The following is a 27,781-nucleotide window of genomic DNA, read 5'->3' as shown; positions in this document are numbered from 1 at the left end:
TGAAAGAGACATAAAACAGCAAAAACAGGACATAAAATGACAGAAAGAAGACTCAAAATGACAAAAAGGAGACACAAAGCAGCAAAAACAGGACATAAAATGACAGAAAGGACACACAAAACAGCAAAAAGAAGACAAAAAAGCATGAAAGAGACATAAACCAGCAAAAACAGGACATAAAATGACAGAAAGAAGACTCAAAATGACAAAAAGGAGACACAAAGCAGCAAAAACAGGACATAAAATGACAAAAAGGACACACAAAACAGCAAAAGAAGACAAAAAAGCATGAAAGAGACATAAACCAGCAAAAACAGGACATAAAATGACAGAAAGAAGACTCAAAACGACAAAAAGGAGACACAAAGCAGCAAAAACAGGACATAAAATGACAAAAGGACACACAAAACAGCAAAAAGAAGACAAAAAAGCATGAAAGAGACATAAACCAGCAAAAACAGGACATAAAATGACAGAAAGAAGACTCATAACGACAAAAAGGAGACACAAAGCAGCAAACACAGGACATAAAACGACAATAAGGACACACAAAACATGAAAGAGACACAAAACAGCAAGAAAAGGACATAAAACAACAATAAGGACACACAAAACAGCAAAAAGAAGACATAAAACAACAATGACACACAAAACAGCAAAAAGAAGACAAAAAGCATGAAAGAGACATAAAACAGCAAAAACTAGACTCAAAAGGACACACAAAACAACAAAAACGAGACACAAAATGGAACGGAGACACAAAACAGGAAAAAGAAGACAAAATGCATGAAAGAGACACAAAACAACAAGAACAGGACATAAAACACCAAAAATACACACAAAGCAGCAAAAACAGGACATAAAACGACAATAAGGACACACAAAACAGCAAAAAGAAGACAAAAAACATGAAAGAGACACAAAACAACAAGAACAGTACATAAAACGACAATAAGGACACACAAAATAACATGACAGAGACACAAAACAGCAAAAACAGGACATGAAACAGCAAAAACTAGACTCAAAATGACAATAAGGACACACAAAACAACAAAAATGAGATACAAAATGGCACAGAGACACAAAACAGCAAAAACAGGACATAAAACAGAGAAAACAAGGAATCTCCAGCTGCTTCGTTCTTTTGGTTTCTTTACTTCGAATGTTTTTGTGATGTTTTTTACATTAAGAACTATGACAGAGATTCATACCTGGAATAAACACACAGATGTCAGTCAGAGAGTTTCTCCGCAGAACCAGGTGAGCAGCTGAGTGGGCGGAGTCTGTTCACACCTGTTAGACAGGTAAGAGACGCCTGTTGTTGTGACTCTGGATGGAAACAGCAGAAGGATATCCCAGAGGAAACTGTTGATATTTTTAGGTGTCTTTATGGCCATGTTGTGTGTTTTTTCTCTCCTTCATGGTTGTTCTGGTTCCACAGAGCTGCAGGATTTTAAATTCCAAAGAAAAACGAGACAAAAACGCCAGAAACTGTTTGGAGTTTAGAGGTTTTCTTTACCTCCAGGTTCAGCTTCACTCCACTAAAATGCACTGAAGATAAAGCATTTATTTCCCTTTTAGCAGCATAAAGATCAATTAGAGAAACAACCTTCCTGCTCTTTAACCTCAAGCGATCAATACGTCCCTAAAAACCAGCGAGAACAAGACCCGACCCTCCTGGAGCCTCCCCAGGACCAGGTCCTCCTCACAGCTCTGCTTTAAAGTCCATCAGTGTTAATGTGTGCATTAGTGGGCAGGTCCCTGGAGTTCAGCTTCGTTATGAGGGGGGGACTAATGAACTGCAGGATTACAGAGGTGATAATCGCTGCTTTGGTCAGTGCATTAAGTCTCTGAGTGTCATTAGGCTGCAGCCTGACAGGCGACGAGCAGGGAGACGCCGGCTCAGACACAAAATGTGGAAGTAAAAAAATATGTTTCTGTCAAAGTTTCTTCTCAGTTCAGCCCAGAAATGTCTGATTGTAGCATCTTAGGGACCAAATGAGATTCATCCAACACATTCAGTGTCATTTTCCTGCTCTGGTTCTGCTTTAAAATAAACAATAAAATACTGTTCTGCACTAAACCTAAACACTCAGGTGCTGCAGCGTCAAATTACTGCAACATGGATTGCAAGCATTTAAAACTAAACTTTTTTTTTTTATTAAATCAGGAAAGAAACTTGTTCCATGGTGGTGGCAGCATCATTATATAAAGCATGGTGGCGGCAGCATCATTATTTAAAGCATGGTGGTGGCAGCATCATTATATAAAGCATGGTGGAGGCAGCATCATTATATAAAGCATGGTGGAGGCAGCATCATTATATAAAGCATGGTGGTGGCAGCATCATTATATAAAGCATGGTGGCGGCAGCATCATTATTTAAAGCATGGTGGCGGCAGCATCATTATATAAAGCATGGTGGAGGCAGCATCATTATATAAAGCATGGTGGAGGCAGCATCATTATATAAAGCATGGTGGTGGCAGCATCATTATATAAAGCATGGTGGCGGCAGCATCATTATTTAAAGCATGGTGGAGGCAGCATCATTATTTAAAGCACGGTGGAGGCAGCATCATTATATAAAGCATGGTGGTGGCAGCATCATTATATAAAGCACGGTGGAGGCAGCATCATTATTTAAAGCATGGTGGTGGCAGCATCATTATATAAAGCATGGTGGTGGCAGCATCATTATATAAAGCATGGTGGTGGCAGCATCATTATTTAAAGCATGGTGGTGGCAGCATCATTATATAAAGCATGGCGGCGGCAGCATCATTATTTAAAGCATGGTGGAGGCAGCATCATTATTTAAAGCATGGTGGTGGCAGCATCATTATTTAAAGCATGGTGGTGGCAGCATCATTATGTAAAGCATGGTGGTGGCAGCATCATTATTTAAAGCATGGTGGAGGCAGCATCATTATTTAAAGCATGGTGGAGGCAGCATCATTATTTAAAGCATGGTGGTGGCAGCATCATTATATAAAGCATGGTGGCGGCAGCATCATTATTTAAAGCATGGTGGAGGCAGCATCATTATTTAAAGCATGGTGGTGGCAGCATCATTATATAAAGCATGGTGGAGGCAGCATCATTATATAAAGCATGGCGGCGGCAGCATCATTATATAAAGCATGGTGGAGGCAGCATCATTATATAAAGCATGGTGGTGGCAGCATCATTATATAAAGCATGGTGGAGGCAGCATCATTATATAAAGCATGGTGGAGGCAGCATCATTATATAAAGCATGGCGGCGGCAGCATCATTATGTAAAGCATGGTGGCGGCATCATGATAATGTGAAGCATTCATTTACATATTTCGTGTATGTATAGTAATGTGTATACTTCTCTTGTGCATAATCAAACATATATTTGTGTGTATATTAGCGTATTTATTAATATACATAGTAACGTGTAGTTCTTGTGTCTAATTTATTTACTGTATAATCATGCTTATATTGCTGTGTATATTAATGTGTATCTTTGTGTGCATACTTCTTATTCTAATGCATAATTTAATATATATATCAGTGTTTATATTAATATGTGTATTTTCTGTGTGTACATTAATGTATATATTCCTTCTATGTATAATAATACATATATTAGAGCTAATATTAATGTGTATACTTCATGTGTGTATTTTAATAAGTAATGTATGTATTAGTGTGTATATTTCAGAAGTTTTTATTCACGCTGAATCTTTAGGGTCTTGACATTTCATCTTCCTCCCTCTACCCTGGTCTTATTTACCCATGATCCTTTTCTCCCTGTCTGTGTTGCTGCTGTCCTCTGTGGATTGGTCGTGTTTCCAGGTGACTCATTCATCACCTGCAGACGGCTCCGTTAATTAGAGGCGGTTACGTAACGTGATGAAGCTGCTCTGCGTGTTCCGACAGCCTCCCAACACGCTAACGTCTGCGTGTGTTTGACCCGCAGCAGCTCCAGCGCAGCACCTCAAAATAAAGCAGCCAATCAGGAATCAACAGCTTGCAGACCAACAAATTAACCATTAAAAACAAGGTGAGAATCTGAAAAAAAGACACTGAAGATTTACAAATAAAACGTAATGATTTGGTGTTTGATGCTGAACATTTGATGCACTTGAACCAGAAACCCAGCAGCAACTTTGACAGGTTTCTGGTTACCGCAAGAAAATCATTGAAACTGTTTGTTGTAGATGTAAAATAGAAAAATGTTGATGTAAAAATAGAAACAACTTTCAACTTTGCTGCTGTTCTGGAAATAATATCCAGAAAAATGAAGATTAAATACGGATATTTTTTTCTTCGTTCTGCAGCCTGAAATCAAAAGATCTTTTCAGACGTGGTTTCTAGATGTAGTTTTAGTTTCATCAATGATGCTGCCTCCACCATGCTTCACATCATGATGCTGCCTCCACCGTGCTTCACGTCATGATGCTGCCTCCACCGTGCTTCACATCATGATGCTGCCTCCACCGTGCTTCACGTCATGATGCTGCCTCCACCGTGCTTCACGTCATGATGCTGCCTCCACCGTGCTTCACGTCATGATGCTGCCACCACCGTGCTTCACATCATGATGCTGCCTCCACCGTGCTTCACATCATGATGCTGCCTCCACCGTGCTTCACGTCATGATGCTACCTCCACCGTGCTTCACATCATGATGCTGCCACCACCGTGCTTCACGTCATGATGCTGCCTCCACCGTGCTTCACGTCATGATGCTGCCTCCACCGTGCTTCACATCATGATGCTGCCACCACCGTGCTTCACATCATGATGCTGCCACCACCGTGCTTCACATCATGATGCTGCCTCCACCGTGCTTCACGTCATGATGCTGCCTCCACCGTGCTTCACGTCATGATGCTACCTCCACCGTGCTTCACATCATGATGCTGCCACCACCGTGCTTCACATCATGATGCTGCCTCCACCGTGCTTCACGTCATGATGCTGCCTCCACCGTGCTTCACGTCATGATGCTGCCACCACCGTGCTTCACATCATGATGCTGCCTCCACCGTGCTTCACGTCATGATGCTACCTCCACCGTGCTTCACATCATGATGCTGCCTCCACCGTGCTTCACGTCATGATGCTGCCTCCACCGTGCTTCACATCATGATGCTGCCACCACCGTGCTTCACATCATGATGCTGCCTCCACCGTGCTTCACGTCATGATGCTGCCTCCACCGTGCTTCACGTCATGATGCTGCCTCCACCGTGCTTCACGTCATGATGCTACCTCCACCGTGCTTCACATCATGATGCTGCCTCCACCGTGCTTCACGTCATGATGCTGCCACCACCGTGCTTCACATCATGATGCTGCCTCCACCGTGCTTCACGTCATGATGCTGCCTCCACCGTGCTTCACATCATGATGCTGCCTCCACCGTGCTTCACGTCATGATGCTACCTCCACCATGCTTCACATCATGATGCTGCCACCACCGTGCTTCACATCATGATGCTGCCTCCACCGTGCTTCACATCATGATGCTGCCTCCACCGTGCTTCACGTCATGATGCTGCCACCACCGTGCTTCACATCATGATGCTACCTCCACCGTGCTTCACATCATGATGATGCCACCACCGTGCTTCACATCATGGTCATTTTGTGTGTTTTCACTGGATTTTTTTGTATCTTTTAGGTAGTAGTTTTTGCTTTTAATGACCATGTTGTTTATTTTTGTTCATTTTGGCTTCTATTTTGTTGTTTCTGTCTCTTTGTGGTAGCTTTTGCGTGTGTTCGTGTTCATTTTGCATTAATTCTCTGTTAGTTTGTATCTTGTTTAGGTCATTTTGCATCTCTTTACTGTATTTTTGTAACCTTTAGTTGATATTTTGTGTGTTTTTCTGGCTGAATATTGTATATTTCTGGGGGGGGGGGGGTTAGAATCTATTTTGTTGTTTCTGTGTCTTTGTGGTAGTTTTTACATGTGTGTGTTTGCATTTTGCATCTATTTTCTGTTGGCTTTCATCCCACTGAGGTCATTTTGTGTCTTTTTACCATATTTTTGCACCTTTTAGTTCATATTTTGTGCATTTTTATGACCATGTTGTGTGTCTTTTTGTACATTTGAAACCTTGGATGGATGCAAATGTGGAAAACCTCGCCACAGACAAGCCTCTGAGTGTCATTTAACCAAACATTAGGCTGGACACGGCGTCAGGAAGGATGTAGCCGAGCTGCTCCCCTCTCACAGCTTTTCTGCTCCATTTGCTTCCTTTACAGCCGATGTCCAGGAGGCTCGGCGTCGCTACCCAGAAGGCCCGGCGGCGGCGGCCAGCCAGATCTGAGGAAGTGGAAACAGATCGTAAAGATCCTGGAAAAACCTCGACACACAACACAACCCTCCGTCTTCAACACCGTTCTGACACACAACACACACCGAAACCACACACTCCTCTGAAGTTTAATAAAGCAGACAGGAAACAGCTGATTGTTGGAGAGAATCTAATCTGAATTAAAGTTCAAAATTAATAACAACAGCACAGAAACACAAAACACCCACAAAGAGACATAAAATGATTTTTTTTAAAAACATACATGACAAAAAAGAGATGCAAAATGGCCAAAAGGTACAATCAAACAACCATAAAAAGACACAAAGCAGCTAGAAAAACAAAGAAAATGGCACCCAGACACAGGAAAGAACCTATAAAAGAAACAAAAAGACACAAAATGATCACAAAGACACACTAAAGAACCTGTAGAAGAAGCAAAAATACACAAAATGACCACAAAGACATACTGAATAACCTGTAAAAGTCACAAAAAGACACAAAATGATCACAAAGACACAGTGAAAAACTTGTAAAAGTCACAAAAGACAAAAAAGGATGACAAAAAAACACAAGACATGACTAAAAACAGACAGAAAACAACCACAAAAAGACAAGAAATAGCTAAAAACACAAACAAAATGACACAAAGACACACTAAAGAACCTGTAGAAGACACAAAAAGACACAAAATGATCACAAAGAGAGAAGACATGACCAAAAACAGACAGAAAACAACCACAAAGACACACAATGACATAAAAGAGATGCAAAATGGACAATAAGTACAGTCAAGCAAACACAAAGTCACAAAACAACCACAGAGGCACAGAACACCTCAAAGAGACATAAAATGACGACAAAAGTCAATATTTGAATACCAATATTCCGATATTGGGATATTCAGGTCCAGCTCTGCTCGCTTTGTGCCATTTGTCAAATATTTCAGTTTTGTCTCATTCTCTGTCTCGTTTTTGTCATTTCGAGTCTCATTTTTTTTGTCGTTTTGTCTCCACAAACTACAGATATTAACCATCTCCAGTCTTTTCCTCTCTCCTCTGTTCATCATCAATAGATGTTTCTCCATGCTGGATGGATCTCCAACAACCTCCTCCTCTGTTCTCTGTTTCTGCCAATGCTGACTTTATTTATCATCCTGTAGGTTGGAGTTTACTCTAAACACTGCCTGCAGTTCAACCTAAAAACTCTCTGCTGAGTGGAGAATCAGCTCCAGGAGGGAAGAAGGGTTTTGCTTTTTACTGAATCTAGTTATCTGATGACAAGCGTAGAATAAAATGATTCTAACCCTCCTGTTGTCCTCATTTACAGGCACCAAAAATATTGCTTCATTGTCTGAAAAAAATCCCAAAAATTCTGCAAAAAATTCCACAAATTTCTGAAAATTTGCAAAACCTTCAGGAAGAAAATTCCACTAATTCCGAAAAAGTTTCCCTTCAAAGTTTTATTTTAAAAAATAATAATTTGGCAAGAAAATTCCTGTAAATATTTTCAAGAAATGAGTACAAGTCTTCCCCAAAAAAATCCTAAAAATATCTAAAAAGATTGCATTTATATCAGTAAAACTTTTAATATTTTCTTTAAGAACATTCACCAAAAAAATCTAACAAAATTCACCACAATTAGCTGGATTTGGGGGAATTTTCTGTGAATGTTCTTAGTGAAACATTTTTAACATTTCTGTTTATTCCACCAAAAAATGTTCAAAAATTTCCCAAAAATGTTGAAAATGTGAACATCAGAAGTTTCAACGTGAGAATATATACTTTTTCCACATTTTCAAACTTTAAACCGGGACAATCTGAGCTGCAGGACGACACCAGGGTTGATAAAGAATCCCAGTTTCAGGCTTAGAACAGCAGGTGATGCGTTCAAGGACTGTCAGAAAACTGAACATCTAATTCTCGTTGTTTTAGTTTCTGTGGTGACATTCTGCTCATTTCTTTATTTACTTTAATTAACCTCATATTATTTCATGTGATTGTTCTCCTGATAACGAGGCTTCACTGCAGACGGGAAAATTAACAATTCACTGGTCGTTTGCTCTAAACTTTATTCTTTCTGAAGGTTTTTTATGTTGTCCTGCAGAGGAGTGTTTGACATTTCTGTGTTTTCATCTGACAGACGAAGCTCTGTGGCGTTCCCCGATGTGGAGCTTTTTAATGTCGCCCGGTTGTGAATATTTCAGCCTCGTTGTCTGAATTTAAACGACTGGTGAAGTTAAAGTTATTGTCTGAGCTGCTCTCTGCTGCCCGTTGGATGTTTCAGAATCTGCATTTGGCTGCAGCAGAGCGTCTCCAGATGGATTTTCTGACTCTGTGATCCGTGTCGTGGCTCCGCGGTGCCGCTGCCTGCTGTGCGGTCCGGTCTGCCGGGGCCGGCCGGGCCCCTCGGCAGACCGTTTATGTTAATCACGTCATAATGTTATTTAGATCAATCGATGGGCCGCTCGCCGGGCGCTGCCAGGCTGAGGTCAGGAGCCGTGGGGGTGACGGCTTACATTTGCACAACACTGCGGTGCCGGGTGTCCCGTCGGGCCGGGCGGCGTCCTGCGGCCCCACGCCGGGCCTCGGAGCGCTGGCCTTTTCCCCTCGCCAGCCCGTCAGACGGAGGCAGACTGACAGCGAGTCCCAAACCCCCCGACCGCCCTCAGACATCAGCGCTGCTGTCAGACACTCAGATATCACTCCCACTTATTCTGCAAACCCCACATCGCTCCACACGGTACAGAGCAGAGCGTCGGCCGAGGAGCTCCGTGACCTTTAACTGCACAAACAACACGGAAAGAACAGCAGGTTCTAACACGCCTCCTAGAACTCTTTTAGCTCTGCTCCCCTCACTGGGGGCCGTTCAAAGAACTTTATCTAAACTCAGAATAGATTCAGAAAACACTGAAGAAGCTGCTGGAACACAAAGACGCGCTTTAATGACAAATGTTCTGTTCATCAATAATTAACAGCACAGAGTCCTCGCATGTAGAGGAACTCTGGAAACTTTGGAACAACAGGTACCTGGAAGATCTACTACGCTGAGTGGAACATACCTTTAGAAGTACTTGGACAATCTAGTATTTCAGGTAAGATAAACCTTTAGAACTATAGGTGCCTGGATGATGCAGTATTTTGGGTGGAACACACCTTTAGAACCATAAGTACTTAGTGTAGTATTTTAGGTTCTATCGTTTCCACATTGAGTCCGAATCATTCGTACGAAACTCCGGCAGGTGAAAATGTTCTTTGTTGACTCAAAGACGATGTTTAGATGTTTGTGGTGGAATAGAACGGTTTCATCTGCAAATGAACCAATGAGATGTTTCAGGTGTTTTAGGTCTTGTAGGCGTGTTAAAGCCTCTACACACTGTGTCCGAGACCAAAGATAACTATCATGACAGAATGGTGGTGATATCTTTGGTCTTGGCTCAAAATCGGTGGTCCTACGTCTCACTGAGAGACAGGTACAAGGATGGCCGTTGTCATGGCGACCAAAGACAAGCTGATATAAAAATCTGAGTGATCGTCTCACAGTGTGATGCTGCTCGACCTACAACAACTAACTAACCAATAGAAATGCAGGATGAAATGACTACTGATCAGCAGCACACTGGAGATAAATCCAAATAGATGATTTGTGGCGACAAAACGCATCAAAACAAGCATGTGGGATTTAAACTAAGAAGACAGCCGAGTAGAGCTGTGGCAGCAGAAGTCTTTTAGAGATGTCCTCCAGCACGAACCACAAAAGCATGAAGCAAATGGATGAACTGCATCCATATTTTCCTCCTCCTTTTTCTGGGATTTCTCTCCAAACACATAAATGCCACAAGGGCAAGGACTAGTTTCCCTGTGATTGTAGGCCTCATGTTTGGCTAGTTTCCCTGTGATTGTAGGCCTCATGTTTGGCTAGTTTCCCTGTGATTGTAGGGTTCATGTTTGGCTAGTTTCCCTGTGATTGTAGGGTTCATATTTGGCTAGTTTCCCTGTGATTGTAGGCCTCATGTTTGGCTAGTTTCCCTGTGATTGTAGGCCTCATGTTTGGCTAGTTTCCCTGTGATTGTAGGGTTCATGTTTGGCTAGTTTCCCTGTGATTTTAGGGTTCATGTTTGGCTAGTTTCCCTGTGATTATAGGCCTCATGTTTGGCCAGTTTCCCTGTGATTGTATGGTTCATATCTGGTTAGTTTCCCTGTGATTGTAGGGTTCATGTTTGGCTAGTTTCCCTGTGATTGTAGGGTTCTTGTCTGGCTAGTTTCCCTGTGATTGTAGGCCTCATGTTTGGCTAGTTTCCCTGTGATTGTAGGGTTCATATCTGGTTAGTTTCCCTGTGATTGTAGGCCTCATGTTTGGCTAGTTTCCCTGTGATTGTAGGGTTCATGTTTGGCTAGTTTCCGTGTGATTGTGGGGTTCACGTTTGGCTAGTTTCCTTGTGATTGTAAGACTCATATTTGGCTAGTTTCCCTGTGATTGTAGGGTTCATATCTGGTTAGTTTCCCTGTGATTGTAGGCCTCATGTTTGGCTAGTTTCCTTGTGATTGTAAGACTCATATTTGGCTAGTTTCCCTGTGATTGTAGGGTTCATGTTTGGCTAGTTTCCCTGTGATTGTGGGGTTCACGTTTGGCTAGTTTCCTTGTGATTGTAAGACTCATATTTGGCTAGTTTCCCTGTGATTGTAGGCCTCATGTTTGGCTAGTTTCCCTGTGATTGTAGGGTTCATATCTGGTTAGTTTCCCTGTGATTGTAGGCCTCATGTTTGGCTAGTTTCCCTGTGATTGTAGGGTTCATATCTGGTTAGTTTCCCTGTGATTGTAGGCCTCATGTTTGGCTAGTTTCCCTGTGATTGTGGGGTTCATGTTTGGCTAGTTTCCGTGTGATTGTGGGGTTCTTGTCTGGCTAGTTTCCCTGTGATTGTGGGGTTCATGTTTGGCTAGTTTCCCTGTGATTGTGGGGTTCATGTTTGGCTAGTTTCCGTGTGATTGTGGGGTTCTTGTCTGGCTAGTTTCCCTGTGATTGTAGGGTTCATGTTTGGCTAGTTTCCGTGTGATTGTGGGGTTCTTGTCTGGCTAGTTTCCCTGTGATTGTGGGGTTCATGTTTGGCTAGTTTCCCTGTGATTGTGGGGTTCATGTTTGGCTAGTTTCCCTGTGATTGTGGGGTGCATGTCTGGCTAGTTTCCCTGTGATTGTGGGGTTCATGTTTGGCTAGTTTCCGTGTGATTGTGGGGTTCTTGTCTGGCTAGTTTCCCTGTGATTGTGGGGTGCATGTCTGGCTAGTTTCCCTGTGATTGTGGGGTTCATGTTTGGCTAGTTTCCGTGTGATTGTGGGGTTCATGTTTGCCTAGTTTCTCTGTGATTGCAGGAGCTCCGTTTATGCTTTGGTTGTTTATTTTTCATGGATGGACGGCACACGCTCATGACATTTATTCTTCATTCACATCGACTCGCGTATATCAGAGGCTGAGATTCAGTCACGTTTTCATCGTTAATCTGCACAGAGCAAACTTCATGTCATATCCTGTACAGGTAGAAGACCAACAGGTGGTTCCAGGTAGAGACACTGATGGATTCTCCTCCATCTTTACCTCCCCTCCCATATTCCTCCACCCTCACCCCTCCATCCTCCCCACTTGTTTTCCTCTCTCTCCATCCTAAAGTCTCTTCTTTTTCTCCTGCCCCTCCATCCTCTTCTATACCTCCCCCTTCATCCCAGGTCCTCCTCCATCCTCCTCTCCTCCCTTTATTCTCACCCTTCCATCCTCCCATTTCGGTGCCTCCTCTCTTCCCCTCCATCCTCCCAGCCTGTGGATCCTCCCCACTTGTTGTCCTCCCCCCTCCGTCCTCTTCTCCCCTTTTATCGTCCGTCTTCCTCCCATACATGAAGACAATGCATTTCTCTTCCCCCTCCATCATCTTCTATCCTTTCCCTTCCTCACCCCATCCTCCACTCCTTCCTTACCTCTCTTCTCCACCCCCCCCCCCCCCCCTGCACATAAAGACAACACCTCTCTCCTCCCTCCCTCCCTTCCCCGTTTGTCCTCCCCCAGGACTGGTCGGCGGCCTGTTGCCTCCATCCTCTTCCATACTCTCTTCCCCCCATATCCTTCCTCCTTCCTCACCCCTGTCCTCCTCTCTCTCCCCCCTCCATCTTCCTCCATCCTCTTCCATACTCTCCTCCCCTCCATCCATCTTCCTTACCTCCCCTCCATCCTCCCCCCTGCACATAAAGACAATGCCTCCATCCCTCCCTCCCTCCCCCGTTTGCCCTCCCCCAGGACCGGTGTTCGGCCGGCTGCCTCCCCCGGCGCGGCGGTTCACCAGGTGTTGTCTGCAACAGGCAATTAGTGGAATAGGTGTAGCTGTCAATCAGGCGGGGGGAGATTAGCTGCTTGGCCGTAATTAGCGGGTTGGAGGCTCCTCGGCCCCGAGGATAAAGGCTTTGCCAATAATGGGCCCTGGGGTATTAATTACTGAAGGTCGAAGCTGCCGAAAAGGCCGGGATCTTAGCAGCGGCGCACGTAAGATGATTGTTTAAATTTCAAAAATAATACCGCTCTGACAGTTGTTGGAGTCCCGGCGGGGCGGCGGGTACAAGGTAGCCGAGGTAATTAGTTTGAAGAGGGAAAGGGCATGGTTCCAGGCATGAGAGAGGGAGGAGGAAACAGAAAAACAAGAAAAACAACAGCAGAGGGGAGAGAGAGAGAAAGAAAGAGAGAGAGAGACACGAATGAAATCAGCAGTAGAATCCGCGTCCGATAAAACCAGAAAAACAATCATTTTATTCCACAGTCATCGATCTGAACGCTGTGGTGGGGCGGACTCGTTTAGCATTTTAATTCCAGAAGGTTCACTTTTAATTCTAACAGCGACTCCTTATTTTATTACATAGATTTCTTAATTTAATGCATTGTCAGATTTTTGATTTTATTTTACTAACCTGAATTTTAATTCTAATAGAGGATATTTATTTTTTTATAAATATATCTTTTAATTTTAACAGTGACTTCTTATTTTATGATTTTTAACTCTTCATTTCATGAATTTCACTTTTTATTTTATGATTTTGTCGCTTTTAAGTTAATTTTATAAATCTGACAGCGAGTCTTTAATCATGATTTTAACTTGTTAATTTAAAAGATTTTCTGATTTTTAATTTAGTTTTATAAATCTGGTTTTTAATTCTAATAGTGATTCTTTATTTCCTGATTTTTAGTACTTAGCTTAATAAATCTAATTTAAAAAAAATCTTTATCATACATTAAATTTTATTTAACCATTTTATACATTTCTGACATTTTTTTCACATTTTTATTGAAGAATATTAAATTTCCAAGTAATAATTTCGATTGTTTAATTTCATAAATTTTTATTTTTACTTTCTGACTTCATCGATTTTAATTAAATTTATAAATCTGAATTTAAAATCTAATAGTGACTCCTTATTTTATTATATAGATTTCTCAATAAATTTTCAGACTTTTGATTTTATTTTATTAATCTGAATTTTAATTCTAATGGGGATTCTTTGTTTCAGGATTTTTAAGTTAAATTTCTTAAATATATCTTTTAATTCTAACAGTGACTTCTGATTTTCTGATTTTTATTGTGTAGTTTCATGACTTTTCAGATTTTTAATTTAATTTTATTAATTTTTATGTAGACTCTAATATTGACTCTTTATTTTAAGGATTTTTACTTTTAATTTCATTCTTGTTCTCATGTGACTCATTATTTTATGATTTTTAATTCCGAATATCATGAATTTGACTTTTTATTTTCCGATTCTGTCGTTTTAAAAAAATATTTTATATTTCTAGTCATGACTCTTCAATTCATGATTTTTATTTTTAATGTAATATTTTTTCTGATTTTAATTTTATATTATTAATACGGTTACTCTATTTCAGGATTTTTAATTCTTAATTTCATAAAATTTACTATTTATTTTCTGATTTTGTTGTTTTTAAATCAATTTTATAAATCGGATTGTTAGTTTTTATTTCATGATTTTCACTTTTTATAAATCTTAATTTAAATTTAATAGTGACTTTTTATTTCATGGTTTGTACTTTTTAATTTCATGATTTCTTTCAGATTTTTAAGTTAATTTTATAAATTAGAATTTTCATTCTAATGGTGACTCTTTTTTCCTGATTTGTACTCTTTAATTTAATATATTTTCTGATTTTATTTTTAATTTTAATGACAATTTTAATTTAACAATAACTCTTGTTTGTCTTGATTTTGAATTTATATTTATTATAAATTATGTTTTATTTAAGAAATTTCATTTTTTTCAAATATTCATCTTTAATATTCTTTTAATTATTTGTTGGATTTTTTAAAGATAGTTTTGAGTTATTGATTCCTAATATTGATATAATATTTATTAATTTTCACTTTTAATGTCCTAATTTTAGCAGTCATTTTCTCATTTAAGTCTATATTTATATTTCTAATTACATAATAGGATCATGTTAATTTTTTTCCCTATTTTTGTCCTAATCATGTAATCAATACCTTTGATTTCTTGATTTATTTTTTTCCCATTTTTGACATAAATTTGCGAAACTTTTCCTTTAACTAATTTTGAGTTTCCATCATAATCTTGACTTCTTATTTCTGAAGTTGTAATATTTTCTAATTTTGTTAAATTTATAATTTGTGTTTTTGCTTCATAATTACATGATTTTCCATTTAATTTAACAAATTTGACCTTTTTTGTAGTAGCTGTCATTTTATGATATTTTTTTTTTTGTCATTTCTGGAAATGTGGAAAAATGTTGGCCATAATGTTTTAACTTTTGGTCATTTTGTGCTAATTTTTCATCACTATGTTTTCATTTTTTGTCATTTCCGGTAATGTTGTGGGAATTTTTGGTAATTTTGTGCTCATTTTGTGGGAATTTTTCATAACTTTGTAAAATTTTCTGGTCATTTTGTGGTCATTTTTCATCGTTTTTGGTCATTTTCTTAATATTTTGGATAATTTTTGGTCATTTCTGGTCATGTTGTGGTCGTTTTTCGTCATTTTGTGAAAATTTTGGATAATTTTTGGTAATTTCTGGTTGTTTCGTGGTAATTTTCTGTCGTTTTTGGTCATTTTTGGTCATTTTGTAAACATTTTGGATAATTTTTGGTCATTTCTGGTCATTTTGTGGTCATTTTTCGTCGTTTTTTTGTAGATTTTGGTCATTTTGAGGTAATTTTCTGTCGCTTTATGGTCATTTTTCCCCCTTTCTGGTAATTGTTGTCTCTCTGAACTCCCTGTTTTCCTTTTCTTGGTGTTTTTCTGTCTCCAGATGAGGTTAGACACCGAATCTGACACCAGAACGCGTTAGAACCTCAGAAGGTTCTGTTGGTTCTCAGCTCGTCGTTCTAAATCTGTGCAGCAGCAAAATGTTCCTGGTTGGTTCTTCAGACGGTAAAATGATTTCCTCTGCAGCTGTGGAGGATTTACGGTTTGTTAGCGTCTGAGGAGGATTTTATTTACTCCAGTTTCTGTCTCCGGTTCATAGAATCAGGAACCAGTTTACAGTTTGAAGCTCAGCTCAGATATCAGGTTTTGTTCCCAGAAGGAACCGAAGGAAGAACCTGAAGCCTTCTGAGGAGTCGCACCGACACGACTTCTCCTTTAATGTTTGAATTCTGTCACAGCGGCGGAGAATCACGATCCACTTTCCGCCTCTAATTCCAGGGTTTTGGAATCATTTTTCATCTGTGAGGTTTGTGGCTTTTTGGGGCCACTTTTCATCTTTTGTTCACATTTTTTTCGACTTTTTGAAGCATTTTTTTTTAACTGGTTGTGGTTATTTTTGTGCAGTTTTGTGTAAGTTCCCATTCTTTTGGGGAGTTTTTTGACTTTTGAAGTAATTCTTTAAAAATATTTGTTGTATTTTTTTATTTTTGTCTTTTTTTAGGAGTTTCTTTTTCTCTTTGTAGACAATCTTTTGCAATTTAGTGCATTTTTTGTGTATTCATAGATGTTTTCATCTCTTTGTGTTCAATGTTCTGTTGTTTTGTGCAAATTTTCCTCTTTTGTCATTGTTTTATCTGTCTTTTTGAGAAATTTTTTAGGCTTAGTTTTCATGTTTTTGTGGAGTTTTTTGTCTTAATTTGTATATTTGTAATTTCTGGTCATTTTGCTGTAACTATGTGGTCATTTTGTGGTAAATATTCAGCTTTTTTGTTAATTCTGGTAATTTTGTGGAAATTTTCATTATTTTATGATAATTTTTTATTCTTATGTGGTAATTTTTGTGTTATTTCTGGTCATTTTGCAGTGATTTCTGGCTGTTATGTGGTAATGTTTGGTAATTTTCTAATAATTCTTGGTCATTTGTAATTATTTTTGGTATTTTTGTGGTAACTTTTGGTCATTTCTTGTCAATTTGAGGAAATTTTCCTATTTTGTCGATGCTTTATTTCTCTTTTTGAGACTTTTTTTATTTGTTGTGGTCATTTTTGTGCATTTTGTGTGAGTTTTCATATCTTTGTGGATTTTTTTGTCTTTTTGTACAAATTTCCATCTTTTTGCAAACTTTTTAAAATGTCTTTGTGGTCATTTTCCTGTTTTTGTGTTGTTTCTGTGTCTCTTTGTGGTCATTTTCCTGTTGTGTTGTTTTTGTGCTCATTTTCCTGTTGTTGTGTTGTTTTTGTGTCTCTTTGTGGTCATTTTCCTGTTGTTGTGTTGTTTTTTTGTGTCTCTTTGTGGTCTTTTCCTGTTGTTGTGTTGTTTTTGTGTCTCTTTGTGGTCATTTTCCTGTTGTTGTGCTGTTTTTGTGTCTCTTTGTGGTCGTTTTCCTGTTGTTGTGTCTCTTTGTGGTCGTTTCACTGTTTGTTGTGTTGTTTCTGTGTCTCTTTGTGGTCGTTGTCCTGTTGTTGTGTCTCTTTGTGGTCGTTGTCCTGTTGTTGTGTCTCTTTGTGGTCGTTGTCCTGTTGTTGTGTCTCTTTGTGGTCGTTGTCCTGTTGTTGTGTCTCTTTGTGGTCGTTTTCCTGTTGTTGTGTCTCTTTGTGGTCGTTGTCCTGTTGTTGTGTCTCTTTGTGGTCGTTGTCCTGTTGTTGTGTCTCTTTGTGGTCGTTGTCCTGTTGTTGTGTCTCTTTGTGGTCATTGTCCTGTTGTTGTGTCCCTTTGTAGTCGTTTTCCTGTTGTTGTGTCTCTTTGTGGTCGTTTCACTGTTTGTTGTGTTGTTTCTGTGTCTCTTTGTGGTCGTTGTCCTGTTGTTGTGTCTCTTTGTGGTCGTTGTCCTGTTGTTGTGTCTCTTTGTGGTCGTTGTCCTGTTGTTGTGTCTCTTTGTGGTCGTTGTCCTGTTGTTGTGTCTCTTTGTGGTCGTTGTCCTGTTGTTGTGTCTCTTTGTGGTCGTTGTCCTGTTGTTGTGTCTCTTTGTGGTCGTTGTCCTGTTGTTGTGTCTCTTTGTGGTCGTTTTCCTGTTGTTGTGTCTCTTTGTGGTCGTCGTCCTGTTGTTGTGTCTCTTTGTGGTCGTCGTCCTGTTGTTGTGTCTCTTTGTGGTCGTTGTCCTGTTGTTGTGTCTCTTTGTGGTCGTTGTCCTGTTGTTGTGTCTCTTTGTGGTCGTTTTCCTGTTGTTGTGTCTCTTTGTGGTCGTCGTCCTGTTGTTGTGTCTCTTTGTGGTCGTCGTCCTGTTGTTGTGTCTCTTTGTGGTCGTCGTCCTGTTGTTGTGTCTCTTTGTGGTCGTTGTCCTGTTGTTGTGTCTCTTTGTGGTCGTTGTCCTGTTGTTGTGTCTCTTTGTGGTCGTTGTCCTGTTGTTGTGTCTCTTTGTGGTCATTGTCCTGTTGTTGTGTCTCTTTGTGGTCGTCGTCCTGTTGTTGTGTCTCTTTGTGGTCGTTGTCCTGTTGTTGTGTCTCTTTGTGGTCGTTGTCCTGTTGTTGTGTCTCTTTGTGGTCGTCGTCCTGTTGTTGTGTCTCTTTGTGGTCGTTGTCCTGTTGTTGTGTTGTCTTTCTGTCTTTCTGCTGAACAGAACAGGAGGAGGACGTGGAGTGGACCATAAATCTGTCCTCATGTAGATCTCTGCACCTGAAGCCTCTGAGGCCTCCATAAACATGTCGGCCGTAAATAAACAGCAGCAATGCATTCTGGGAGGAGCCGGGTGGATTTTATTTCACAGTGAGCAGCAACTTTCCTGGAAAACCTTTAATTCAGAATAAAAACCTGGTAGTCAACTTATTAAATGGAAGTTAATTTATTTAGTTCATTTAATTTTGTGGTTGTTTTGTGTGTTTTTGTGTGTTTTGTCTCTATTTGTGATTGTTTTATGTCTTTTTGTTGTTTTCTGAGTTTTTGTGTGTGTCTCTTATTGCATGTTTTGTGTCTATTTGTGTTTTTTCATCCTTTTGTGGTTATTTTTGTTATTTTGTGGTGCGTTTTGATTCTTTGTGGTTGTTTTTTCCCCCATTGTAATCATTTTTGTTTGTTTTTAGTCAGTTTTAGACTCTTTGTGTTTGTTTTTCCATCTTTTTGTGATGATTTTTCACTCTTTGTGATTATTTTTGTGTGTTTCTGTGGCTGTTTTGTGTCTACTTGTGTTTTTTTCATGTTTTTGTGGTCACCTGTGTTTCATGGTTTTTGCTTTTTCATCTCTTTCTGGTTGTTTTTATCTCTCTGTGCTGATTTTTGACTCTTTCTGGTTGTTTGGTGTTTTTTATCTCTTGCTGTTGACTTTCGTCTCCTGGTGTCGGTCCTTTCCCTCCTGTGGTCGTCCCGTCTCCGTCTGTCCTCCAGCTCTGTGAACCTCCAGCTGCCGTCGTGTTTAGGAGGAAACAGATGAAAAGACATTAAGTTGTGAGCGTTGTGTTCAGGTGTCAGAGTGAAAGCAGAGAGCAGGTTTGTGTTTACGGCTGGATAATGCCGGCAGCGTCTCCGGGGACGACCGGCTCCAGCAGACGTCTGATTGGACGGCGGTTCCTCCTGATGCTTCCTGATGTCTGCTTCCTATTTCCTGCTGCCTGGCGGCCGGATGTCAGGAAGGTTTAGAGTCCAGGAGAACAGAAGTTTAAAGCAAAAAGCATCATTCACTCCAGATCTGTCTGGTTTTCTGTCTCTCTGGTGTTTTTGTGTTTCTTCATGGTAAAATTTGCATCGGATTGTGTTGTGTTGTGTCTCTGTGGTTGTATTCTGGTGTCTGTTTGTGGTTGTTTTGTGACTTTTTGTGGTTCTTTTGTGACTTTTTGTGGTTGTTTTGTGTCTGTGGTTGTTTTGTGACTTTTTGTGGCTGTTTTGTGACTTTTTGTGGCTGTTTTGTGACTTTTTGCGGTTGTTTTGTGACTTTTTGCGGTTGTTTTGTGACTTTTGTGGTTGTTTTGTGGTTGTTTTGTGTCTGTGGTTGTTTTGTGACTTTTTGTGGTTGTTTTGTGACTTTTTGTGGCTGTTTTGTGACTTTTGTGGTTGTTTTGTGGTTGTTTTGTGTCTGTGGTTGTTTTGTGACTTTTTGTGGTTGTTTTGTGACTTTTGTGGCTGTTTTGTGTTTGTGGTTGTTTTGTGACTTTTTGCGGCTGTTTTGTGACTTTTTGTGGTTTGTGGTCATTTTTGTCTGCTGATGGTTGTTTTGTGTGTTTTTGATGTTTTGTGTTTCTTTTTGGAAATTTTGTGTTGATTTGTCGTCATTTTTGTGCTTTGTAATTGTTTTGTATCTATTTCTGGTTGTTTTCTGTCTTTTTGTTGTAGCTGTGTGTTTTTCTGGTTTTGCATCTCAGTTGTAATTCTCTGTCTTTTTGTGGTATTTTATGTTGTTTTTGTGGTTGTTTTGTGTCTATTTGTGGTCGTTTTGTGTGTTTTTCTGCTTGTTTTCTGTCTTTTTGCTGCAGTTGTGTGTTTTTCTGCTTGTTTTGTGTCTATTTGTGGTTGTTTTGTCTTTATTTGTGATAAATTAGTGTCTATTTGTGATGATTTTGATGTTTTTCGTCTTTTTTTGTAAATTCTGTCTCTCTGTATTCATTTTGTGTCCATTTGTGTGTTTTTCTGATTGTTCTATGTTTTGTTGTGTTATTTTATGTGTCTTCTCATGTGTTTTGCATGTTTTTGTCTTAATTTTGCATCCCTTTGTGGTCCTTTTGATTCAGAATCATCCATTCAATGAGATCTTCTCAACACATCCTCTGATTTTGTCCTGACTTTAAATATGAATCATGAGAGTAAATCAGCTGTTGATGTGTTTCTGAGCATCAGAGGAGGATAATCAGCCCTTAATAAAACACCGACGGTATTTGGCCTAAACACGGAGTCGGTGTTGCCCTGAAATATTTAGAAATGCAGATGATGGGGATGATGTTAGCGATGCCCAATGCTTTGCAGAGCTGCGTGTCCTGCAGCGCTCTCTGCTCCACAATAAAAGAAATAAAGAATAAAAGCGTCCCCGAGGAGCCGACCTGCCCGAGGACATGAAACGGGCTCCGTCCTGCCTGCGAGGCTCGACCCGGGGATAACACGCCCACCGCCGTTCCCCCGGCGACCAACAAACTTCCAGCATCCTCCAACACACACACACTTCCAGCCAGTTTGCATTCAGAGCGCTCTTCTTCTCTTGTTGTTGTTGGTGTGAAACTCCGTCTCTGACCTGGAACCAGCTCCGGGGCTCGGTCTAATTGTTGGCTGAATAATGAGTTTAAAGGATTTCAAGATGCTCGTTTCCAAACTCGTTGTTCCCACGTCGCTCCCCGGACAAAAACAAACCCTCTCTCTTTTTTATTCGCTCCCAGTCCTGAGCTGTGTTCACATCTTTCCTCTGTTAGAAAATCATCTCGTCTCTGTCGGCATTTCAGGTTCAAGACCCGGCGCCGCGGGAGCTGACATACTCCTGAACTTCAACTCCCAGCATGCACCGCTGATTCCTGCCATCTGCTGTCCTTTCATACTCCTCCACTGAAGCTCAAATACCACCTTTGTTCTCGCTTTTCCACGACCTTCCACACATTATGTCATTAGAGGAGCTTCTCCCACCGAGGCCGAAAATAAGCCAGTCTTTGTGCTAAGCTAGGCTAAGCTACGCTAAAGCACAGATGAACCGCTTGAATCCTGCATCACTTTGACATTCCCCTCAACTGAGCCCGTTCAAAGGTTGTAGAGGCATTACATACAATGTTTTGGTTAATAAACACGTTAGTGGCCGTTTAGCTGCTAAACTCACCTAGCATAAACAGCTAATTATCACATTTATTTAGCTCCGGTTACAGGGGGACAGCAGGAAGTGTAGCAGGAGCCCTGGGAGCAGAGAGGACTACTTTAAAATGAATGGTGTTAAAGTTTAAATCAGTCTTTTTAGGTACAAAACTACAAATATGAACCTAAGTAGTTTGCTGCCTTTACCTAACCAAGTAGATTTAATGTCTAAACTGTGTGGCAGGAGCACTGGGAGCAGAGTGGACTACTTCAACAGGGATGGTGTTGTAATTTCTCAGAGCAGATTTACAAATTAATGTAACTCTTAAGTTAATTTACAATCAGGTCCTTTCAAAACTCCCCAAAAGAACTACTCAGCAGACTCATGCTAATGACCACCATTAGCACATGAGGGCTCAGTGACATCTGTGCATTTCAACGACCCCCACTGATACTCACAACGACCATCGTTGAGTAGTCAGATGAGTTTTGGTATCGGTCGTTGGAATAACAGCCCTGGACACACCTCACAGAGGTTTAAAAGCTGAGGCAACACCAACCACCACCAGAACTGAAGAAGCCTCTTGGATGAGAGGTGAAACGTCTTCAAGGAACTTTCTTAAAGTCCAGTGGATTGATTTAAACAACTTGGATAACCATGACGAACCATGAAGTAGTTTCAGCACCTCAACTTGAACAAGAAGTTTTGCCGTCTGAACATCGGAAAGAGGTTTCGGTTCCTAAACCTCAGTAAAAACCAACTGAAGATGCGACTGAACACTGAGTGAAAGTCAAAAAATCTGAATTGAACACTGTAATAATGAACGGAGACAGGACCTGAAGGCGTCCTGGGTGAAAGTCCACCGAGCCTGTAGGGTGGTGGAGGCTCCGAGATGTTCAGGAAAGATGAGTGATGACAACTTAAATGTAAATCAGACGCGCTGGAAGCCGTGCGGTGTGAATTTACCTGCCTTCTTCTCGCTCGGTAACTTTCCTCTCAGCCTCTCCACCCGAGGCTCGCTCTGAAACAAACGCCGGGCGGCAGGGGAGGGTCTGCATCCCAGAATCCCTCTGGGGAGGTTTTGTTTGTGGAAATCATTACAGCTTCAAGGCTGGGAGAAGATGGAGGCCGTCGGGTGGAAACGCTCAGCACGCGCTCGCATCAGGTTTGGTTTCTGACGTGTTTCTGTGTTCCATTATTGACGAGGAGACGACTCCGAACATCCAAACTCCCCGAGCTGCTCCGACCTGCAGCCTCCACCTGCCTCATGTTTATTTCATTCACACGCATTTAGCCGCTGTTGGACTCACGGTGGAGCCGCTGGAACGTAAAGTCGAGCTTTTATTTTGAAAACAACATTTCACTCTGAAGCTTTAGAGGGTTTCACACATTTTTAAGATATTTTATCCACATTTTCTGTCGATATACAAGTAAATAATATTCTAGATATTAGGTGGGCTGCACGGTTCTTTAGAAAGGAGACATAAGAGCAACAGAGAGACAGAAAATTTAATTAAAAAATGGAAAAGGTACATTTATTCTATAAAAATGTAACATTTCCAGCCTCTCCAGACTTTTCCTCTCTCCTCTGTCCATCATCAGTAGAAGATGTTTCTCCATGCTGAATGGATCTCCAACAACCACCTCCTCTGTTCACTGTTTCTGAGCCATGCTGACTTCATTTATTCATCCAGTACATTTTATTGCCTTCTCCAGATAATTTTGGACAAGTTAAAGTCACCTAAGATTCCTTTTGAGTAATTAAAAGAATTTTCCCCTAACAATTTAGACTAATTTAAGTCATTTTGGAGTGTTTTTGGATAATTTAAAAAAAATAATTTTGCTACATTTCTGTTACTTAGGACAAATTTTGAGTCATTCTGGTGACTTTTTTTGAAGCATTTCAGTCAATTTCTTATCATTTTGGACCAATTTTAAGTCATTTGGAACCCCTTGTTAGTCATTTTGGACCATTTCTGAGTTGTTGATTCATCACATCTGAGGATTTTAAACATGTACAGGCATGAACAAAAGTTTACTAGTAGAGACCATGTTTATGATGGCAGCCTTCAGTTTGTAATGATGTGATCAAAGCAGCTTCTACCTGCCAGCGGGGTGCAATAATTTAACACAAAATCCCCTCATCTCATCACGGAGAATATCTGGAGCTGTTCTGCAGGAAACGTTCTCGGAGCTGCAGGAGGAAATGCATCCAACCTTTGATTAGTCCTCGCTGTTTATTCTGTTAACTGCATGTTTGCATGCCGAGGTCATAATTGTGATTCAGGAGGTGACGGGGTCCTGCAGGTGGACCGAGGCGTCCGGAGAGCGCCTGTCAGAGCTCCATGAATAAGACACGCCGCTCGGCCTTGGGCTGTCAGACGCCACACAGGAAGAAAGTGACGGACAGCGGCGGGTCAATGACTAACCGACCCATCGGGCTCCTAAATAATTTCTCTGTTTCCATGACGTGAAGCGAGTCGAGCGTCTACAGCAGAGGAAGTTGCATTTTCTTAGGATGTTTGGTTTCCATGACGGCGCCACCTACTGGAAAGCAGCTAACAGCACGTTTCTGACCAACAATCATAGCAGGAGCACTGAACATCAACAAGGTTTAATTGTATATCAGCATTACTAACATTAAGATTTATAATGTTGGCATTACGGTTAGCATTGTTAGCATTAGCCTCATTAGGCTGCAAAACATCATCGAACATCTCGAGCATTAGCGTTATCCACCACCTACTGCAACACACAGCACTGCAGGATCACTAGCATTTCCACTATTAGCATCAATAGCATTAGCATTATCCACCACCTACTACAGTGGTTGGCAACTGGCGGCCCGCGGGCCAAAACTGACCCATCAGGAATAATATCTGGCCCACCAGATGATTTTGAAAATTTGATTTGGCACGGAGCCAAGCCAGTCCGTCACCGCAACACGAAACTCGCGTGGTCAGCTGCTGCCGGGCATTTCCGCGTTCGCGCTACTGGTCGGACACAGTTGTACCAGCCAGATTTCACTGAGCAACAGTGTGTGCAAAACGCGTGTGTCTCAGGAGTCATTTTAATACATCTGTGATCAGAATTGAGACGTGTGTCCCAAGCAGCGGCGATCAGCTGTAGAAGCTCCGCTGCTCGCGGTATCGCCCCCCCTACGCTCACGGAATCGGAGCACACCCCCCCGCAGGTTGGCCCACTGTTCGATTGTTTACAAACATTTTGGCCCGAAGCCACATCTACTTGCCGACCCCTGACCTACTATAACACACAGCACTGCATTAGCATTGCTACCATTTGCTTGCATCTTTCAACACCTGCTGTGATCAAAACAACTGCAGCATCACTGACATTAACATTATTAGCATTAGCACTACTGACATTCTTATTAATCAGCATAACTGACATTATTAATGTTGCTAACATAACAATAATTAGCGATAGCATTAGGTGGTGGTGATCTAGCACACTGTAGCTGTAGTGGCGTTAGTATTACCAGCATTAACTTTGCTAACATTAGCATTGTTAGCATTAGGTAGAGAGGCAATTTGCAGCAAGTTACCATTAATGACACTAGCATTGTTAACATAACATGACTAACATTAGCATTATTAGCATTTGTGTCTTGAGACCAGCAGATTGCAGCACGTTAGCATTGCTGACAATAGCACCACAAACATCCGCATGCCTGACTATATGATAGCTAACATCAACAGTTCTTACATTAGCATTACTGATATTAGCTTTACTAACATAACATGCCTAATATTAGCATTATTAGTATTGGGTAGACAGGCAGAAAGTAGCAAGTTAGCATTACCGGCATTAGTATTGCTAACATACCATGACTAACATTAGCATTTTTAGCATTAGGTAGACAGGCAGAAAGCAGCAAGTTAGCATAATTGACATTAGCGTTTCATAACATGACTAACTTCGTTAGCATTCCATTTCTTTAATGTAATTAGCACAACAAACACACGCATGACTGACTATATGATTGCTGATACTTACATTAGGATTACTGGCATTAGCATTGCTAACATAACATGACTAACATTAGCATTATTAGCATTAGGTAGACAGTACAACTGCAGTAAGTTAGCATCACTGACATTAGCATTATTAGCATTTGGTAAAAAGGCCTACTGCAGTAAGTGATTGATTGACTGATGCTAACATTGCATAACACAACTAACATTAGCATTATTAGCTTTAGGTAGAGAGGTAGACAGCGGCAAGTTTGCATTAATGAAATTTCCATTACTAACATTAGGTAAACAGACCAATTGCAGGAGGTTAACATGACTGATTTTAGCATTGCATAACATGACTAACATTAGCATTATTAGCATTAGTTAAACAGGCCAATTGCAGTACACTAGCATTTCTGATATTAGCATTGCATAACATGAGTAACATTAGCATTATTAGCATTAGTTAAACGGGCCAATTGCAGTACGCTAGCATTTCTGATTTTACCATTGCATAACATGACTAACATTAGCATTATTAGCATTAGTTAAACAGGCCAATTGCAGTACGCTAGCATTTCTGATATTAGCATTGCATAACATGACTAACATTAGCATTATTAGCATTAGTTAAACGGGCCAATTGCAGTACGCTAGCATTTCTGATTTTACCATTGCATAACATGACTAACATTAGCATTACTAACATTAGGTAAACAGAACAACTGCAGGAGGTTGGCATGACTGCTTTTAGCATTGCATAACATGAGTAACATTAGCATTATTAGCATTAGTTAAACAGACCAAATACAGTAAGCTAGCATTACAGATATTAGCATTGCATAACATGACTAACATTAGCATTATTAGCATTAGGCAAACAGGCCAACTGCAGTAAGTTAGCATTACTGATACGAGCATTGCATAACATGACTAACATTAGCATTATTAGCGTTAGCATCAGGGAGACCAGCCGAAGCCGACAGCAGCTGCAGGTAAACTGTTGACGGTTACATAATCTCATCATGATGTCACTCCAGGTCCTCACAGGTGCAGGACTAGCGTGTTGGCGTGTTGCAGCTCTCTATCCGGGGTGGGGGGGTGGGGATGCTGACCACGGCGGCGTGCTCTCTGAGGCATGTCGACCAACCAGCGAGCCCGTCTGTTGCCACGGCGAGCAGCTGACGCGACATTAGGAGGGTTAATCCACATAAATGTTGACAGCCATATTGCTGACACGGGGAGTTAATGGGACTAACAGATTATTAGCTTCATAACATTCCTCCGTCATCCTGCCGCCGCCTGTCAATCACCCACACAATTAAATTGTTTAATGAATAAATTTGCATTGATAACAGCGGGGCTGCGGGGGAACATCTGGCCGCGGCGGTTTAATGGCGAGCGTTGCATCAGACGCCCATATGGAGGCCGAGTGGAGGGGCCGTTTGACGCTAACTAAATGAAAAGTATCACTCACATTAATTTGGCTCGTTTGACAGTCAGGAAATCACTTAGTAAGACTGATTCTGCCCAATTACAGCCCCGGCAGCTAATTACTAGAGGAGGAGCGCTCTCTCCTCCGTCACCAAATACCTCCACAGTCGCAGCTTCGTCTCTGCTCGAATCTGTCGACAGCCTGAGAATGAAATGCTAATTTCTCTGCCGTCACATCTGGCCGTTCTCGCAGCCTTCACGTGTTTCCTCACAATTAAAACCAACAGCAGCAGCTCAGATATACATTTCAAAATAATTATCCTGCAGGAGTGAGAGCGACGGCGGCGCTCGGCTGAAATCATTTCCGGGGAGGAAGCATCCATATTCATGGCGGCGGCAGGTTTCTTCACTTTGTGCACAACTTTTCTAACTTCACGTCCTCGCATTCGGAGCGGAGAAAACACGATGAAAAGTGCTTTATTTAACCGGTCCTGTGAATTCCAGCTGGAAACTTTCCGTCTAATTTACTGAATTGTAATTAAAGTTTCTCAGAAAGGCCTGAACAGTTCGGTGTTGGTTGTACAGAACGCTTACAACAGAGTAATCAGATTACTTCTAGGATGAACAGCTGAGTATTTAACGTCAATTTGAAAACACACACGTCCGATTTACTTTTATTAAAAATTCAGACCCCACAGAGCCAGACAACGAAAGTCTTTTTTTTACTAAGATTTGATACGCTGTTTAGAAAAACAGAATTCTAGAAAAAAGAAAGAAACCGACTGACTCATCTGTGACCAGCAGAGAAGAATTCTGATTGTGTTTTTCAGGTTGAACTGCAGGCAGTGTCGAAAGAAAAATTATAGCTACTGGACGAATAAATGAAGTCAGCATGGCTCAGAAACAGAGAACAGAGGAGGTGGTTAGAGATCCATTCAGCATGGAGAAACATCTTCT

At 40.8% G+C, this 27,781-nt stretch overlaps 1 long non-coding RNA gene across 4 annotated transcripts; it reads right to left on the bottom strand.

Moving 5' to 3' along the window:
• Positions 1–4,384: 4,384 nt before the first annotated feature.
• LOC127535797 (uncharacterized) lies at positions 4,385–5,583 on the bottom strand. 4 transcript variants are annotated; one of them, XR_007944682.1, is made up of 4 exons: positions 5,051–5,583; positions 4,877–4,963; positions 4,645–4,818; positions 4,385–4,528 (listed from the first exon to the last, which is right to left on the bottom strand). It is a non-coding gene; the product is annotated as an uncharacterized LOC127535797 (long non-coding RNA). The 4 variants fall into 4 exon arrangements; XR_007944680.1 differs by lacking the exon at positions 4,877–4,963 and having other exon boundaries at positions 4,645–4,847; positions 5,051–5,580; XR_007944681.1 differs by lacking the exon at positions 4,877–4,963 and having other exon boundaries at positions 4,392–4,499; positions 4,645–4,847; positions 5,051–5,580.
• Between the last annotated feature and the right edge of the window lie 22,198 nt (positions 5,584–27,781).

The sequence above is a fragment of the Acanthochromis polyacanthus genome, chromosome 10 (genome assembly GCF_021347895.1).
Source record: "Acanthochromis polyacanthus isolate Apoly-LR-REF ecotype Palm Island chromosome 10, KAUST_Apoly_ChrSc, whole genome shotgun sequence".
In the NCBI taxonomy this organism is placed as follows: Eukaryota; Metazoa; Chordata; class Actinopteri; family Pomacentridae; genus Acanthochromis; species Acanthochromis polyacanthus.
The sequence above is the reverse complement of the archived record's forward strand: the minus strand, read 5'-3'. Positions and strand labels throughout refer to the sequence as shown.